General features: G+C 45.5%; 1 protein-coding gene across 7 annotated transcripts in view; it reads right to left on the bottom strand.

The window, feature by feature from the left end:
• LOC124037551 (transcription factor SOX-6-like) overlaps positions 1-19,080 on the bottom strand; it is a 213,832-nt gene that overhangs the window by 177,415 nt on the left and 17,337 nt on the right. For all 7 annotated transcript variants that reach the window (XM_046352364.1, XM_046352362.1, XM_046352359.1 and 4 more), the window contains exon 2: positions 10,744-10,808. The gene's annotated coding sequence lies outside the window, so the exon portion shown is untranslated. The remainder of the gene's footprint in view (positions 1-10,743; positions 10,809-19,080) is intronic.

The raw sequence follows: 19,080 nt of genomic DNA on the forward strand, positions 1-19,080 counted from the left end.
TCAAAGACTCCAGCCACCCAAACCATAGACTGTTCTCTCTGCTACCGTGCCGGAGCGCTAAGTCTGGCACCAAAAGGCTCCTGAACAGCTTCTACATCCAAGCCATAAGACCCCTTTTGCAATAACTATTTTTGACTCTATGCAGACACACTGGACTCTTCCCACACACTCACACATACTGTAGATAATGGGAGGGTGAACAGGCCATGGCGCGGGTGGCTGAGGTCCTTGATGATCTCCTTGACCGGGTGCGACACAGGATGTCCTGGAGGGCAGGCAGTATACCCACGGTAATGTGCTGCACCACCCTCTGGAGAGGCCTGTAGTTGCGGGCAGTGCAGTTGCCGTACCAGGGTTAAGGTCTGATTATAAAGGCATAACCACTGATCTGAAAGGATCGGCATTATATAGGCATAATGACTGATCTAGGGCCTCCCGAGTGGTGCAGCAGTCTAAGGCACTGCAGTGCTTGAGGCATCACTACAGATCCGGGTTCGATCCCGAGCTGTGTCGCAGCCGGCCGCGACCGGGGGACCCATGAGGCAACACACAATTGGCCCAGCATCGTCCAGGTAAGGGGAGGGTTTGGCCGGCCCAGCCAATACTACTTGAGTAAAAGTCTAATAGTATTTGGTTCTAAATATACTTAAGTATCAAAAGTAAATGTAATTGCTAATTTAAAATTCAGATAATTTAAAATTCCTTATATTAAGCAAAGCAGATGGCACCATTTTCTTGTTTTAAAAATGTATCATTTACAAACGATGCATTTATATTTAGTGAGTCTGCCAGATCAGAGGCAGTAGGGATGACCATGTGTTCTCTTGATAGGTGTGTGAATTGGACCATTTTCCTGTTCTGCTAAGCATTCGTCATGTAACGAGTACTTTTTGGAGTCAGGGAAAATGTATGGAGTAAAAAGTACAATATTTTCTTTAGGAATGTAGTGAAGTAAAAGTTGTCAAAAATATAAATAGTAAAGTAAAGATATCCCCAAAAAGTAGTACTTTCAAGTATTTTGACTTAAGTACTTTACACCACTGCCGGCCGGGATGTCCTTGTCACATCGCACTCTAGCGACTCCTGTGGAAGGCCGGGCACATGCACACTGACACGGTCGCACGATGTTTCCTCCGACACATTGGTGCGGCTGGCTTCCGGGTTAAGTGAGCCGTGTGTCAAGAAGCAGTGCAGCTCCGTGTTTTGGAGGGCGCATGGCTCTCTACCTTCGCCTCTCCCAAGTCCATACGGGAGTTGCAGTGATTTTAATTTTTTATTTATCCATTATTTTACCAGGTAAGTTGACTGAGAACACATTCTCATTTGCAGCAATGACCTGGGGAATAGTTACAGGGGAGAGGAGGGGAATGAATGAGCCAATTGTAAACTGGGATTATTAGGTGACCGTGATGGTTTGATGGCCAGATTGGGAATTTAGCCAGGACACCGGGGTTAACACCCCTACTCTTACGATAAGTGCCATGGGATCTTTAATGACCGCAGAGAGTCGGGACACCCGTTTAACGTCCCATCCAAAAGACGGCACCCTACACAGGGCAGTGTCCCCAATCACTGGCCTGGGCCATTGGGATATTTTTTAGACCAGAAGAAAGAGTGCCTCCTACTGGCCCTCCAACACCACTTCCAGCAGAATCTGGTTTCCCATCCAGGGACTGACCAGGGCCAACCCTGCTTAGCTTCAGAAGCAAGCCAGCAGTGGTATGCAGGGTGGTATGGGGACAAGACTGTAACTACCAATTGGATATCATGAAATTGGGGAGAAAAAGGGCAATAAATAAAGGTATAACCACTGGTCTGAAAGGACCGGCATTATAAAGGTATAACCACTGGTCTGAAAAGACCGGCATTATAAAGGTATAACCACTGACCTGAAAGGACTGGAATTATAAAGGTATCACCACTGGTCTGAAAGGACCGGCATTATAAAGGTATAACCACTGGTCTGAAAAGACCGGCATTATAAAGGTATAACCACTGACCTGAAAGGACTGGCATTATAAAGGTATCACCACTGGTCTGAAAGGACTGGCATTATAAAGATATAACCACTGACCTGAAAGGACCGGCATTATAAAGGTATAACCACTGGTCTGAAAAGACCGGCATTATAAAGGTATAACCACTGGTCTGAAAAGACCGGCATTATAAAGATATAACCACTGACCTGAAAGGACCGGCATTATAAAGGTATAACCACTGGTCTGAAAAGACCGGCATTATAAAGGTATAACCACTGACCTGAAAGGACCGGCATTATAAAGATATAACCACTGGTCTGAACGGACTGGCATTATAAAGGTATAACCACTGACCTGAAAGGACCGGCATTATAAAGGTATAACCACTGACCTGAAAGGACCGGCATTATACAAATATAACCACTGGTCTGAAAGGACTGGCATTATAAAGATATAACCACTGGTCTGAAAGGACCGGCATTATAAAGATATAACCACTGGTCTGAAAGGACCGGCATTATAAAGATATAACCACTGGTCTGAAAGGACCGGCATTATAAAGGTATCAAAATGCCTTCTGCCTTCTGGAACATGTGAACTTTCATGTGCCTTAATAACAAACTTGTATGCCATGCGATCTGTATATACGAATAACTTTTAAAAATTACGAGCCTTGTTGGTTAAGCAACAGAAAAAGTCAGCAACCTTCCCACTAGCCGTGATTGGCTGAGAAAATGAGTTGGCTGGACATGCCGAGAGAGGAGTTGGTCTGCCATATAGAAGGCTTCTGTCTATTTGAGCTGGTCAGTCTGTGTTGGTAATCCTGTCGAATGCAGCTTATTTTAAATGTATCGTGTAGTGGAGCTGAATATGTGTTGCTCTGCACTTTCTGGAGGATCGAGTTTTGAAATCAGTAGAATTAGAGTATGACAGCTAAAGAGATGGAGAAAACACCTGTCTCCAGATTTCATTTTCAAACTAAGGGCAACCGTATCATGGTATTCGTGACAAGGAGACACGTTCATCATGCATGATGATGTATATGGGGAAGATAGTCTAGCGTTAGCTAGCTACATTTTTAGATATTACACATTTCAAATTTTGACAGAAAGTGGTTTTATTTCAAGCAAAATGTACTGTTAGCTAGCTAAAGTAAACTGGCTGGCTCCCTAGCTAACGTTATGTGTATGATGTTATTATTCATATCCCAGAACCATTTGCTTTGCTAGTTAGAGCCTAATGTTACCTAGCTAACATTGAACCGGGTTGGTTAGCTCCCAGCAGATTCATTCAGGGTAATAACCGCCCTTATTTGGCACTATGTTCCTTGTTGGTTATCAAGCTAACGTTAGCTGGCTGGCTTGTTAGCTAATGTTACGTCATGTGTGTGATCTTACAAGTTATTTACCTAGCTAGGTTCATTGTTTACCTAGTTAGCTAGCTTCATGTCTTAAGCTAAAGTGTACTGTTAGCTAGCTAACGTTAGCTGGCTGGCTCCCTAGCTGACTTTATTTGTATCCCAGAGCCATTTGCTTTTCTAGTTAGAGCCTAATGTTAGCTAGCTAACATTGTACCTGGTTGCGTGACGTGTTTACCTCGCTAAGTTAATTGTTTAGCATGTCTTAAGCTAAAGCGCACAACACCTGTTGAATATGGCCGGTGTCAGTAAACGTCTGCAAAAATGAGTAATGAAATTGTTGGAAGCAGAGCTGGTTAGGCTGTTTTCATGCTATCTAGTGGTAAACAAATCATCGGCCAGAGCGTCAGGTGTGCGCTCTGAACGATCCGAGAGCAAAACGAGATGGGTGGGGCTAAAGCTTAAGAGGGTGTGAACGATGCTGAATGGGTGTAGACAAAGAAGAGCTCTTCACTAGATACCAAAAATTCAAAGGCCATTTTCTCAAAAGTGAGTTTACAAGTTCATCAACTTTTAAAGCAGAATAACTTTCCCATTGTTTCCTCAAATGCAGTGTATGATGTACCATTTTGTAGCTCTGAGTCTCTGCTTTTATCCAATATAAAATAAAAACATTTCAAATTTTGCAAAGGGCATAGGGTGCCATTTAGGACACAGACATCCTATCAATGGCAGTGAGCCAGGGAGATGAGGTGTCAGGAATCAAGTTAAGACCCAAGTGCAGACTATGTGAAGGAACCATGTTTAATGTAAGAACCGGGGCAGACAAACGACAGGTCAAGGCAGGTAGGGGTCGATAATCCAGAGTAGAGGCCAAGTTACAGGACGGCAGGCAGGCTCAGGGTCAGGACAGGCAGGGGTCAAAAACCAGGAGGACGAGAAAAAATAAACTGGAAAAAGCAGGCGCTGAGACACAAAACGCTGATAGGCTTGAACAAACAAGACGAAGTGGCCATAGACAGACAGAAAACACAGGTATAAATACCCAGAGGATAAGTGGGGAAGATGGGTGACACCTGGAGGTGGTGGCGACAAGCACAAGGACAGGTGAAACAGAACAGGGCGTGACATGATGAATCGTTTACCAATATGGACACCTAGAGTGGTGACAGTGACAGCCCTGTGAGACCTTGTAGCACGGCTGCCATGGCAGATCTGAGAGGCCAGGTGAGGATTAGAGTGAGTTTCCACTAGACGCTGATATTGGGTCACTTTCCCTACTAACGTTTAAGGTTAAGATCGAGGGAAGGGACGTTGATCCTACATCTGTACCTAGGGAAACTTTACCATGGAGGGCTAGGTGGCCAGCCTCTGTGGCTTGGAAAAGAACAGGTGAGTTTGATCCTGACCTTTCAGTTAAAACCAGAAGCAATTATTAACCTGAGTGGTGGCTGCTCTGATGGCATGTCTTAATGGTAGCCTTTAGAAGTATGTCGGCTTCAGGAGACACCAGTTGTTACCTGGCATTTTGGTGAAAGTAAGTTAAACGTATGCACGTGCACACACACACACACACACACACACACACACACACACACACACACACACACACACACACACACACACACACACACACACACACACACACACACACACACACACACACACACACACACACACACACACACACACACACACACACACACACACACACACTCTTCTCCCTAGCAGAATTGTCAGGCGGGGCGCAAAGGCCCCCAAAGCAACATAGGCCCTCTGACATCAAAATAACTGTCATACAATGGTAGGAGAAACACTGCACTAACCGAATGGAAAGAGCATTTCACAAAAACATATACAATCTCCTGCCTTTGTGTTTTGACAGCCACTGCCTGTGCTTGGTACAGATCATATAATGGGCATTGTGTACTCTACAGAAGAGTGACACAAACACATTCCCTACAGTACATTTCTTAAGTCTGAGTCTCCCCTTAAGGAGATATGTGACATATGCCACAGGGTGATATGCGGAAGGTGACATATGCCACTGGGTGAGTACATCATCATTAAGCTCGGGGCCCTGGGTCTGAACCCTGCCCTGTGCAAATGGGTACTGGACTTCCTGATGGGCCACCCCCAACAACACCTCTACTATGGTGATCCTCAACACAGGGGCCCCACAAGGGTGCGTGCTCAGCCCCCTCCTGTACTCCCTGTTCACCCATGACTGGGTGGCCACGCACATCTCAAACTCAATCCTCAAGTTTGCTGATGACACAACAGTGGTAGGCCTGATGACCAACATCAATGAGACAGCCTACAGGGAGGAGGTGAGGGCCCTGGCGGAGTGATGCCAAGAAAATAACCTCTCCCTCAACGCCAACAACGAAGGAGCTGATCATGGACTTCAGGAGAGCAGAGTAAGCACGCCCCCATCCACATCGACAGGGCCACACTGGAGAAGGTGAAAAGCTTAAAGTTCCTCGGCGTACACATCAATGACAATCTGAAATTCCACACTCACATAGACAGTTAGGTGAAAAAGGAACAACAGCGCCTCTTCAACCTCAGGAGGCTGGTACGGCAACTGTACCGCCTGCAACTGCAGGGCTCTTCAGAGGGTGGTGCGGTCTGCCCAAAGCATCACCGGGGGCACACTGCCTACCCTACAGGACATCTACAGCACCCGGTGTCACAGGAAGGTCAAAAAGATCATCAAGGACTCCGTAACTGTCACTAGCCGGCTACCACCCGGTTACTCTACCCTGCGCTGAACTTTAGTCACTGTCACTAGACGGCTACCACCCGGTTACTCTACCCTGCCCTGAACTTTAGTCTCTGTCACTACACGGCTACCACCCGGTTACTCTACCCTGCCATGAACTTTAGTCACTGTCTGTCCTAGACGGCTACCACCCGGTTACTCTACCCTGCCCTGAACTTTAGTCTCTGTTACTAGACGGCTACCACCCGGTTACTCTACCCTGCACCTTAGAGGCTGCTTCCCCATGTACATAGACATGGAATCACTGGTCACTTTAATAATGTTTACTGTTTTACCCACTTTATATGTATATACTGTATTCTAGTCAAGGACTTTCCTATTTAAATATTGCTGTACATATACTATTCTATCCTACATATTCTTCAGATATACCACATATTCTATCCACATACTGTCCATGTCTATACATCCCATCATATAGTTAAGCAATTGTCACACTCTGACCATAGTTTGCATTGTTTGTTTCTATGTTTTGTTTGGTCAGGGTGTGATATGAGTGGGCATTCTATGTTGTATGTCTAGTTTGTCTGTTTCTATGTGTTTGGCCTGATATGGTTCTCAATCAGAGGCAGGTGTTAGTCGTTGTCTCTGATTGGGAACCATATTTAGGTAGCCTGTTTTGTATTGTGGGGTGGGGGGGTGTGGGTGATTGTTCCTGTTTCCAGTGTTGGTATTCACGTTACTGGACTGTTTCGTCTTGGTTCTTTTTTGTCGGTTCATTGTTTTTGTTTGTTGTTTAAGTATCCCATTAAAAATGGATAATCATCACGCTGCATTTTGGTCCTGCTCTCTTTCTCCCGAAGACGATCGTTACAGCAATAAGGCACCTCGGGGTGTGGTATATGGCCAATATACCACGGCTAACGGCTGTTCTTATGCACGACGCAACCCCCGAGGTGCCTTATTTCTATTATAAACTTATTACCAACGTAATTAGAGCAGTAACAATACATTTTATCGTCATACCCGTGGTATACGGTCTGATATACCATGGCTGTCAGCCAATCAGCATTCAGGGCTCGAATCACCCAGTTTATATATAAGTACAGTATATATATATTGCATTTTTCTACACCCACAATAACATCTGCTAAATATGTGTATGCGACAAATAACATTTTATTTGATATGTGTAATGTGACATATGCCACAGCGTGACATGTGTAATGTGATACAGTGCATCTGAAGTCATCTGAGAAGATGAGAGGGGCGAGCGAGGCAAGGAAAGATGGTTGAAGGCTGTCAGTCATCATTGAGGATTGTTGATGTTGAAGATGACGATGAAGATGATGAAGAGCATGATTATGGTGATGATAATGACGATGACAATGACGACGGTGACGATGGTGATGAAGATGGTAATGCTGACAATGATGGTGATGACGGCTATGATGATGACTATGATGATGATAACGACAATTATGACATTAATGACATTAATGACAATAAGGATGACGATGACGGTAATGACGACAGTGATGATAATGACCATGATGATGAGTATTGACATGGCAGCGAGCACAACAACATACTTCATGCCACGAACACTAACGATATGTCTTTACTCCTTAGTGTAAGAAACAGAGGCCTCCAACTCTCCACTCCAAACATCTTTCTCTCCTCCCTCCATTTCTTTATATCTCTCCCTCTTTCTCTCCCTGTATCAGAGACGGTCTCACTGCATGACCTAATGGAAGGAGGATCTCCTTAAAGCCACAGTGGAAGAAGAAGAGACAAAAGAACTCGCCCTGGGGAAGCTGCCCTCGCTTGTGGTTTGGAGGCCGAGAGAGGGAAAAAGTGACTAAGCTGCGTGGCTCTTTTCTTCTCTCCACTCCTCCATAAACAGAAAGGGATAAACTAGAAGGAGATCCTATTTAGAACAGGCCCCATTTCAAGGCTAATATAAGTGAAAGAGTGATAGAGCTGGTGGTTTTGCGAAGACGCTGTGGGATGAGGCTGGTGGATTCTCTCGCTGGCTATGAGCTGCTCGCTGATCCAGCCTAAGTAAGGAACCACATCCCAGGCCCAACCTATAGCCTCGCGATCTACAACCAATGAGTACATTCAAAAGATAACCATATTATGGACCTTGGGTGGGATAGTGACAAGGGCTCTGCAGCCAAATTGAAAGAAATAGAGTAGCTTTATTCAAGTGATTTCAATGAGTGAGTTAAGTAGTATGGATAGAAATACAACAGGGAGTGCACACCTCGTCAACAACAAAGCCTTTGAAATGGACCTACTTGCCCTGGCCAACAAAGTGGATAGCCTATCCCCAAACAGTAAATCATTAAAGCCTACCCACAACGAGGGCTAGGGTCCAATGAGGATCAGCTAACTGATGACATATAGCAAAAAGTTCCTCCCCCTCTGACATGGCACCAGGGCCACAAAGAAGACAACTATTATTACTTTAAAACTGGGATGAACCAAATGGCACTTTTCTTTAATTTCTCCCAGATCTACATTTCATATATTTCTCTTGGTAAAACCATTTAAATCTATAGGACTTCAATATTGACAGCTTAATTTGGGCTTTGCAGCAATACAACCATGAAGGCCTGATTCCTCTGAACAGTTGATGTTGAGATGTGTCTGTTACTTTATTTGGGCTGCAATCTGAGGTAGAGTAAACTCTAATGAACTTATCCTCTGCAGCAGAGGTAACTCTGGGTCTTCCTTTCCTGTGGTGGTCCTCATGAGATCCAGTTTCATCATAGTGCTTAATGGTTTTTGTGACTGACCTTCATGTCTTAAAGTAATGATGGACTGTCATTTCTCTTTGCTTATTTGAGCTGATCTTGCCAAAAAAATCACAATTTAACTTTTAACAAGGCACACCTGTTAATTTAAATGCATTCCAAGTGACTACCTCATGAAGCTGGTTGAGAGAATGCCAAGAGTGTGCAAAACTGTCATTAAGGCAAAGGGTGGCAACTTTGAAGAATATAATCTGATTTATTTAACACTTTTTTGGTTACTACATGATTCCATGTGTTATTTCATAGTTTTGATGTCTTCACTATTATTCTACAATGTAGAAAATAGTACAAAATCAAGAAAAACCCATGAATGAGTAGGTGTGTCCAAACTTTTGACTTGTACTATATATCTTTATTACGAAAAGAGAGAAAGTCCATTAAAAGTCTACTGTAGCGGGAGAAAGACCATTAAAAGCCTACTGTAACGTATACAGGGAGAAAGTCCATTAAAAGCCTACTGTAATGTAAACAGGGAGAAAGTCCATTAAATGGGATACTGTAGAGTAGACAGGGAGAAAGACCATTAAAAATGTAAACAGGGAGAAAGTCCATTAAAAGCCCTACTGTAATGTAAACAGGGAGAAAGTCCATTAAAAGCCTACTGTAACGTAGACAGGGAGAAAGTCCATTAAAAGCCTACTGTAACGTAGACAGGGAGAAAGTCCATTAAAAGCCTACTGTAACGTAGACAGGGAGAAAGTCCATTAAAAGTCTACTGTAACGTAGACAGGGAGAAAGTCCATTAAAAGCCTACTGTAATGTAGACAGGGAGAAAGTCCATTAAAAGCCTACTGTAACATAGACAGGGAGAAAGTCCATTAAAAGCCTACTGTAATGTAGACAGGGAGAAAGTCCATTAAAAGCCTACTGTAATGTAGACAGGGAGAAAGTCCATTAAAAGCCTACTGTAACGTAGACAGGGAGAAAGTCCATTAAAAGCCTGTAACGTAGACAGGGAGAAAGTCCATTAAAAGCCTACTGTAACGTAGACAGGGAGAAAGTAAAAGCCATTAGACAGGGAGAAAGTCCCTACTGTAACGTAGACAGGGAGAAAGTCCATTAAAAGCCTACTGTAATGTAGACAGGGAGAAAGTCCATTAAAAGCCTACTGTAACATAGACAGGGAGAAAGTCCATTAAAAGCCTACTGTAATGTAGACAGGGAGAAAGTCCATTAAAAGCCTACTGTAATGTAGCGCTGACAGATTTCTGGAGTGTTGCCTGCCTGTGTGTCTTTAAAAGAGGCCTTTCTACACCACACTGAAAGCTCCTATTGAGTGAATACAGAGAAACACCCTGACCAGAGTGGTGGTCCAGATCCATACGGGGAAGCTATCAAAAGCACTCTGTATGTGAACGACGAAGGCAAACTAACGGACACGTGCAAAGTCAGGTCCAGTTTGTTCACCTGAAACGTGACAACACGCAGAAATCAAACGGAGTGTGCGCCACTGACATGACCATTCATACAATATATGCCATTTAGCAGACGCTTTTATCCAAAGCAACTTAGAGTCATGTGTGCATACATTCTACGTATGGGTGGTCCCGGGGATCGAACCCCCTACCCTGGCGTTACAAGCGCCATGCTCTACCAACTGAGCTACAGAAGGACCACAAGACAGGTGCATTCCTTTGTGGCATAACATATGCACCAAGAAATCACATGCTATAAAAGGAAAGTTTCGGATTTTTCTCCCCGAACTTCCTCCAAACAGTTTTCAATTCCTCCAAACAGTTTTTAAATTCTTTAGCTGGTTATTTAGCAACATGCAGAATAAGCTTAACTTAACACAAGTGAACTATCCCTTTAAGATAATGTCTTACAGAGTAGAAATTAAAGAATGGACTTAACACTTACAGCAGTAGAGAGACTTCGACACCTTCAGCTCACTGGTGGGTCAGAATTGGATTCATGAACGTCTCCTAAAAAAAGAGCAAAAACAAGAGATAATTTAAAACCAACAATCATTGGTGGAAAAAGTATCCAATTAACATACTTGAGTAAAAGTAAGGACCTTAATAGAAAATGACTCAAGTAAATGTGAAAGTCACCTAGTAAAATCCTACTTTTTAAAAAGTATTTGGCATTACATATAGTATCAAAAGTACATTTTAATTGCTAAAATATGCTTAAGTATCAAAAGTAAAAGTATAAATAATTTCTAATTCCTTATATTAAGCAAAGCAGACAGCACCATGTTCTTGTTTTTAAAATGTTTGGATAGCCAGGAGCACACTCCAACACTCAGACCATTATTTACAAACAAAGCATTTGTGTTTAGTGAGTCCAACAGATCAGAGACAGGATGACCAGGGACGTTCTCTTGATAAGTGTGTGAATTGGACCATATTCCTGTCCTTCTAAACATTCAGAATGTAACTAGTACTTTTGTGGGTCGGGGATAATGTAAGGCAGTAAAAAGCACATTCTTTTTTTCAGGAATGTAGTGAAGTAAAAGTGAAAGTTGTCAAATGTAAATAGTAAAGTAAAGTACAGATACCCCAAAAAACGACTTAAGTAAAAATATTTGAAAAGTACTTAAGTACTTTACACCACTGCAAACAATCACGTCATTACATTGATATTAAAACTGTATACACATATGGACAGCATATAATAATTAAAGGGTCATATCTTTGCACACTTGATTGCCTTTATGCCATGCTTACAGTTGTTCATGGAGGGTGATTTGTGTATTCTTTATTGGCCAGAGAAGAGATAGGAGAAGAGTGTAACATAGGCAGTGGGTCGGAATCGAACCCACGCCGACACTGACCACTAGTCCTCCCAGGCCACACAGAATTGTCACTTAATCTGCTATTGTTTTGATTGTAATGAGAAATATCTCATTGGGTTCTGTCTGTATAATTAGGATTCGCTCAGTGTGTGCCTCTAAAAACTAAATGTCAGAGCATTTTTAATAAACTACACTTCTTCTAGTTGTTTATCTAACGTCTCTATCTATAGTTATGCATATAGGCATGCAATGTGCTTCTATACTTGCTGCCTATCCAACAGAGAGCCTCAATGTTGGACAGGAGAGGCAGTGTAACGTAATGGTGCACACACACGGCAGCACATAAATGACAACGCACACTGTATGCAGACACACAAACCCAGCAACACACCCAACATTAAGATTATTGAACACAGCTTTGAAGTTGGACGTTTGTTAAGCCTTCTCGTAACGTGATTACTGTCGAGGCCGCCGAGATAGGTCACTCTGTTCTCAGAAATCTGGAGGGAGAAGAAGGTGGCACCCTAGTCTCTATATGATGTACTACTCTTGACCAGAACTCTATGGGCTCTGGTCAAAAGTAGTGCACTACATAGGGAAAAGGGCTCTGGTCAAAAGTAGTGCACTACATAGGGAAAAGGGCTCTGGTCAAAAGTAGTGCACTACATAGGGAAAAGGGCTCTGGTCAAAAGTAGTGCACTACATTGGGAATAGGATGCCATTTGGGACGCAACGAAGAGTCACTGCCCGACACTGCTCTCACACATCAGTGGAAACATACCAACTAGTCGTGTGCGACTATTTAGCTTCTAAATAGCCTTTCTCCCGCCTGTGGCTCTGCTGGTTACCTCAAGTTACTAGGGTCAACCTCAATTGATCCACACGCATCTCAAACTACCTGGGTTTGTGGCGCCACAGCAACAAATAAATACATCAAAGCAGGAGTGTCACGCCTTGGTCATTGTATTTTGTGTTTTTGTTTATTGTTTGGGTAGGCCAGGGTGTGACATGGGTTTATATGTTGTATTCGTATTGGGGTTTGTATTCATTGGGATTGTGTATGATTAGGGGTGTGTCTAGTTAGGCTTGGCTGCCTGAGGCGATTCTCAATTGGAGTCAGGTGATTCTTGTTGTCTCGGATTGGGAACCGTATTTAGGTAGCCTGAGTGCGCTTTGTATTTTGTGGGTGTTTGTACCTGTCTCTGTGTAGTAGTCATCCGTTTGTTGTTTTCGTATTTCAGTTATTTCATGTACCGTCATATCATTCATTAAAGTCATGAGTAACCTACACGCTGCATTTCGGTTTGACTCTCTTCTTACAACAGACCGAGCAGCGTGTGAACTGGCAGGAGCTAAAGAAGGACGTTATGGACGGTAGAGGCATGGATTATACGACATGGGAAGAAATCGACAGGTGGGCGGCCGACCCAGAGAGAGTGCAGGCGCCCGCCTGGGATTCGCTTCAGCAGTGCGAAGAGGGCTACAGGCTAATGGAGTCTAAAAGGAAAACACGGCGACGCAGAGCGAAAACCGAAAGTAACGGGGGAGAGCGCAGAGAGAGTGTGCCTGAGTCAGGAGTCAGACCTGAGCCTACTCTCCCTGTTAATTGTGAGGAGCAGCAATATGAGGACTTCTGGTCTTGGGAGATGATATTAGACGGTAAAGGACCCTGGGTGCAGCCGGGAGAATATCGCCGTCCCAAGGATGAAATAGATGCGAATAAAGCGGAGAGGCGCAGGTATGAGGAGGCAGCACGGCGACGCGGTTAGAAACCGGAAAAGCAGCCCCAAAAAATTATTGGGGGGTGGCTAGAAGGGAGAATAGTTATGCCAGGTAGGAGACCTGCGCATACTCCCTGTGCTCACCGTTGGGCTAGAGAGACAGGGCAGGCACCGTGTTATGCTATGGAGCGCACGGTGTTTCCAGTGCGGGTGCAGAGCCAGGTGCGGCACATACCAGCCCTTCCTATTGGCCGGGCTAGAGTGGGCATCGAGCCAGGTAAGCTTGGGCAGGCTCGGTGCTCAAGAGCTCCAGTGCGCCTGCACGGTCCGGTCTATCCAGAGCCACCTCTACACACCAGTCCTCCGGTAGCAGGTCCCCGCACCAGGCTTCCTGTGCGTGTCCTCGAGCCAGTACCACCAGTTCCAGCACCACGCACCAGGCCTCCAGTGTGCCTCGCCTGTTCAGCGCAGCCAGCGCTTTTCTCCTCTCCTGCGCTGTTGGAGTCTCCCGCCTGTTTAGCACAGCCAGAGCCTTTCTCCTCTCCAGCGCTCCCAGTCTGCCCAGCGCGGCCAGTGCTCCCAGTCTGCCCAGCGCGGCCAGTGCTCCCAGTCTGCCCAGTGCGGCCAGTGCTCCCAGTCTGCCCAGCGCCGCCAGTGCTCCCAGTCTGCCCAGCGCCGCCAGTCTGCCCAGCACCGCCAGTGCCGCCAGTCAGCCCAGCGCTGCCCGACAACCAGTCTCTTCCAGATCTGACCGACAACCAGTCTCTTCCAGATCTGCCCGAGAACCAGTCTCTTCCAGATCTGCTCGACAACCAGTCTCTTCTAGATCTGCCAGCCAGCCAGGATTTACCGGAGCCTACTACCTGCCTGAGCTTCATCTCAGTACTGGGCTTCCTCTGAGTACTGGGCTTCCTCTCAGTACTGGGCTTCCACTCAGTACCGGGCTTCCCCTCAGAACCGGGCTTTCCCTCAGTACCGGGCTTCCCCTCAGTCCCAGGCTGCTTCGGTCCCGAGCTGCCCCTCTGTCCCGGGCTGCCCCTCAGTCCCGGGCTGCCCCTCTGTCCCGGGCTGCCCCTCTGTCCCGAGCTGCCCCTCTGTCCCGAGCTGCCCCTCTGTCCCGAGCTGCCCCTCAGTTATGTGGGGATCTGGGTGAGGACTATTAGGCCATGTTCGGCGGAGAAGGTGGATGATCCCAGGACGCGAAGGGGAGGAACTAGGACATTAATGGAGTGGGGTCCATGTCCCGAGCCAGAACCGCCACCATGGACAGACGCCCACCCGGACCCTCCCTATACTCTTGAGGTGCGTCCGGGAGTCCGCACGTTAGGGGGAGGGGGTTCTGTCACGCCTTGGTCATTGTATTTTGTGTTTTTGTTTATTGTTTGGGTAGGCCAGGGTGTGACATGGGTTTATATGTTGTATTCGTATTGGGGTTTGTATTAATTGGGATTGTGTATGATTAGGGGTGTGTCTAGTTAGGCTTGGCTGCCTGAGGCGATTCTCAATTGGAGTCAGGTGATTCTTGTTGTCTCGGATTAGGAACCATATTTAGGTAGCCTGAGTGCGCTTTGTATTTTGTGGGTGTTTGTACCTGTCTCTGTGTAGTAGTCACCAGATAGGCTGTAATTAGTTTCACGTTGCGTTTGTTGTTTTCGTATTTCAGTTATTTCATGTACCGTCATATCATTCATTAAAGTCATGAGTAACCTACACGCTGCATTTCGGTTTGACTCTCTTCTTACAACAGACGAACGACGTTACAAGGAGGTGCTGAGAGAGAGAGAGAAAACAAAATCATGGAATACACACACAACTAACCTCCAACTGACATCAAAGTCAACTTTATACTGAAACTAAGAGCAATGCATAAACCGGTCGAAACAAACATGCCTGTGATTTTACAATTTGAAGCTAATTAAGAACAATGAAGGAAAGAAGCAAATACAAGGCACATTATATTTTATTCATGGCTTAAATCTAGAAAATTATTTTATCTTCGAACCAACTTATTTTCTCTGAGGGCACAATTTAGAGCAATTCAAACACGAACAACCCAGAGCCCTTGTGTTCTAGGGAGATCCTAAACTACTTAACAAATATAGCTAGAACCATCCAACTCATATCTCTGTTTCATGGAATAGGGTGAAGTATATCCTAGACACTGATCTTGGGTCAGTTTTGCATTTATATTACTAATGGTTAAGGATAGGATTGGAGGAGGCCATGCTGATCCTAGATCTGTACCTAGCCAACACTTTACCCCCAGAGCCTGTTTCAAAGTCAGTTTCAAAACAATCACTGCCACATTTAAAAAAAACTTTGCCCTAAGTCGAGGTCCCTTTCGTTCACACTCTCAACCTGTCAGCTCGTCTGAACACGTTCCAAATATCTGCAGAACCAGTTATTCTCTCTTTCTCTCCTCTTCTTCTCCACCGCTCAACACACCCTCGTCACTCTATCATCTGCCGCTGGTGGCCTCAACACACCCTCGCCACTCTATCATCTGCCGCTGGTGGCCTCAACACACCCTCGCCACTCTATCATCTGCCGCTGGTGGCCTCAACACCTGGAGGACGATTGTTAATCAGAAAGACAGCTGGCTACTCAGGAAGACAAGAACAAGCCACGGAACACACTAGCCGGTGTGTGTGTGTGTGTGTGTGTGTGTGTGTGTGTGTGTGTGTGTGTGTGTGTGTGTGTGTGTGTGTGTGTGTGTGTGTGTGTGTGTGTGTGTGTGTGTGTGTGTGTGTGTGTGTGTGTGTGTGTGTGTGTGTGTGTGTGTGTGTGTGTTCGTGTGTGTGTGTTCATTTGTTTTCATGTACATGTGTGCATAAAGGCGATGGAGAGAGGCCCAGAACACTGCTATGATAACCTTATTAATTTAGGTCTATAAATTTGCTCAGGAAAACATAGAATAACAAAGGAAGGCCTTCTCCTCAGAGAATATCCAGCAGATCATTTAGTTACTACCCACTGGACCCCTCCCAGTCTCACTCAGCCACAGCTGGTCGGAGCATTAGGCTGACAGTCAGGATCCACACACACAGACAGACAAACACACACGCACACGCACACACACACACACACACACACACACACACACACACACACACACACACACACACACACACACACACACACACACACACACACACACACACACACACACACACACACACACACACACACACACACACCTGCACATGTAAGCACAGACATAAACACACTCATCTCATGCACATACACACAGACAAACCGACACAACCAGTCTCCCCTTACACACACACACACACACACACACACACACACACACACACACACACACACACACACACACACACACACACACACACACACACACACACACACACACACACACACACACACACACACACACACACACACACACACACACACACACAAACACTCTAGGTCTTGACATGCAAGGGAGAGATGAAGCCGTCCTGGGCCTCCCCTGACAACTGGGATATGGCTGCTACCTGTTTGGCAAGGGGTCCAGCAGCTGTAAAATATTATTGTCCATGTTAGGCGAACGTTCAGGCAGCTATGGAACACACCTGTCTGAGTGAGGATCTGGCAATGGTGAAATGAGAGGGTAGACTAGCTAGCTACATGTTCGGCAAAAGCTCAAGTAGTAGAATTATACCTTTTGTCAAGAGACAGACAGGGACTAGGGAAACACAGCACAGTGAAACAACAAGAGGAAATCTGTGGAGAGAAACACACATGGTGCAACACATGAATACACGCATTCACACACACATCCAGCACACCAAAACATCCATGTGCTGTTTCGTCCCAGTTGTCAATGCCGCTCAGAAAAGGGGAGACAAAGAAACACTGTGAGACAGAGAGTGTCTCGATAACGCTTGCAGCCCATGAGCTTCGACATTGCGAGGTCAATGAGGCATTGCGGTGTCAAGCACAGCTCTACTCAGATAATGTATGTTGCACCGCAAGCTAATCACCTGGTCAATTAAACTAGAATAGAAGTCAATTGATCCATAAATGATGAGCTGGTCAGTGGATCCACTGAGAACTCACTATTTGTGCTACTGGTTGATGTCCTGTTTTCAAAGTCACTCTTTCACTCATTGTGAATGCAACCCCCAATAGCTGGGGTTTCAAGCTACCAGGGTTGTTTTCATTAGGACTGTAGAAACATGCTTTCTTAAAACATTGTTTTTAAATAGTATCTCTCAGTTTCGGAATGCTTTCTTGGTGCACACTGAACACAACCAAGATGTGAGTATGGATGAGAATTCCAAGTCAACACTTTAATGAGGGGAACAAGGTAAGGGATGCCTTGCATGACTGAAAAGCTTTGGAGCACGCTCACAAAATACCTAGTTAACACTAGACTGGCTTAACTGACAACAAGCATTATTGAAGCAGTTGTTAACATAAAATATTGCAGAGGTGAGGGGCAAGTGGCAACACATCAGTCTCAACCTCACCCTCGCTCGGTACACTTAGGCAAGATTACATTATGCTCGCTGCCATTGTTCCCCTGGTCTTCAAGACAAAGCCTGTTCCACTCTGCAAATGCTCACCGAACGTTGTAAAAACAAGGGTGAATGTCAGAGAGAGTCATGAATAGGATTTATCTTCTTTTGTTGGTTCTGGAGAGGTATGCACAAGTACATCACTGTGTGAGAGAGAAGAAAGGAGGACCTGTGAGGGAGTCGGTCGAGGAGCCCTGTGAGGGAGTCGGTCGAGGAGCCCTGTGAGGGAGTCGGTCGAGGAGCCCTGTGAGGGAGTCGGTCGAGGAGCCGGTCGAGGAGCCCTGTGAGGGAGTCGGTCGAGGAGCCCTGTGAGGGAGTCGGTCGAGGAGCCCTGTGAGGGAGTCGGTCGAGGAGCCCTGTGAGGGAGTCGGTCGAGGAGCCCTGTGAGGGAGTCGGTCGAGGAGCCGGTCGAGGAGCCCTGTGAGGGAGTCGGTCGAGGAGCCCTGTGAGGGAGTCGGTTGAGGAGCCCGACAGTCTTCGCATTAAAATACCTACCATTTGAAGAAGTGGATTCTTGGCCCCAAACAGAGTTCTGGGAAAACAGGCCCCTGACAGACCCCTAACACACCCTGAAAGGCAGACCTATGAATTCCTACAGACCGTAAATCAGAGTGATAACAATACCAAAAGAGATGCACCTTAACTTGAAACCTTTGAAAGTACGAATACAAAAGTCAGAGGGAGAAAAACACAAAGAAACCGTTCCTGACCTGTGTGGAGATATCAGAAGAACCCATAAAGACCACAAAACACAACCAAGGGAACAGATCCCAGAGCAGTATCAGACCTCTACAGATTTGACAGCACTGTATCGAACTGAGGTTATACAGCATCACCTTAGGTCGACTGTGTCATGGCCCCAACAACTATTTAAACTGTCAGGGAAATTAGCAACCGCCATGCTTTAATTTACAAGGCCAGAGCAGGCCTGTAATGAATTGATGTGTGCTATAATAATAATAATATATGCCATTTAGCAGACGCTTTTATCCAAAGCGACTTACAGTCATGTGTGCATACATTCTACGTATGGGTGGTCCCGGGAATCGAACCCACTACCCTGGCGTTACAAGCGCCATGCTCTACCAACTGAGCTACAGAAGGACCTCCCTGCTATAAATGTAAATGAGTCCAGTGGGGAACAGGGGAAACTAAGGTTAATTTTGTGCAAATCTACACATTTTGCCATGGGGTGTAGAGAAAATGGTGC

Source organism: Oncorhynchus gorbuscha, linkage group LG06 (genome assembly GCF_021184085.1).
Source record: "Oncorhynchus gorbuscha isolate QuinsamMale2020 ecotype Even-year linkage group LG06, OgorEven_v1.0, whole genome shotgun sequence".
Classification (NCBI taxonomy): Eukaryota; Metazoa; Chordata; class Actinopteri; order Salmoniformes; family Salmonidae; genus Oncorhynchus; species Oncorhynchus gorbuscha.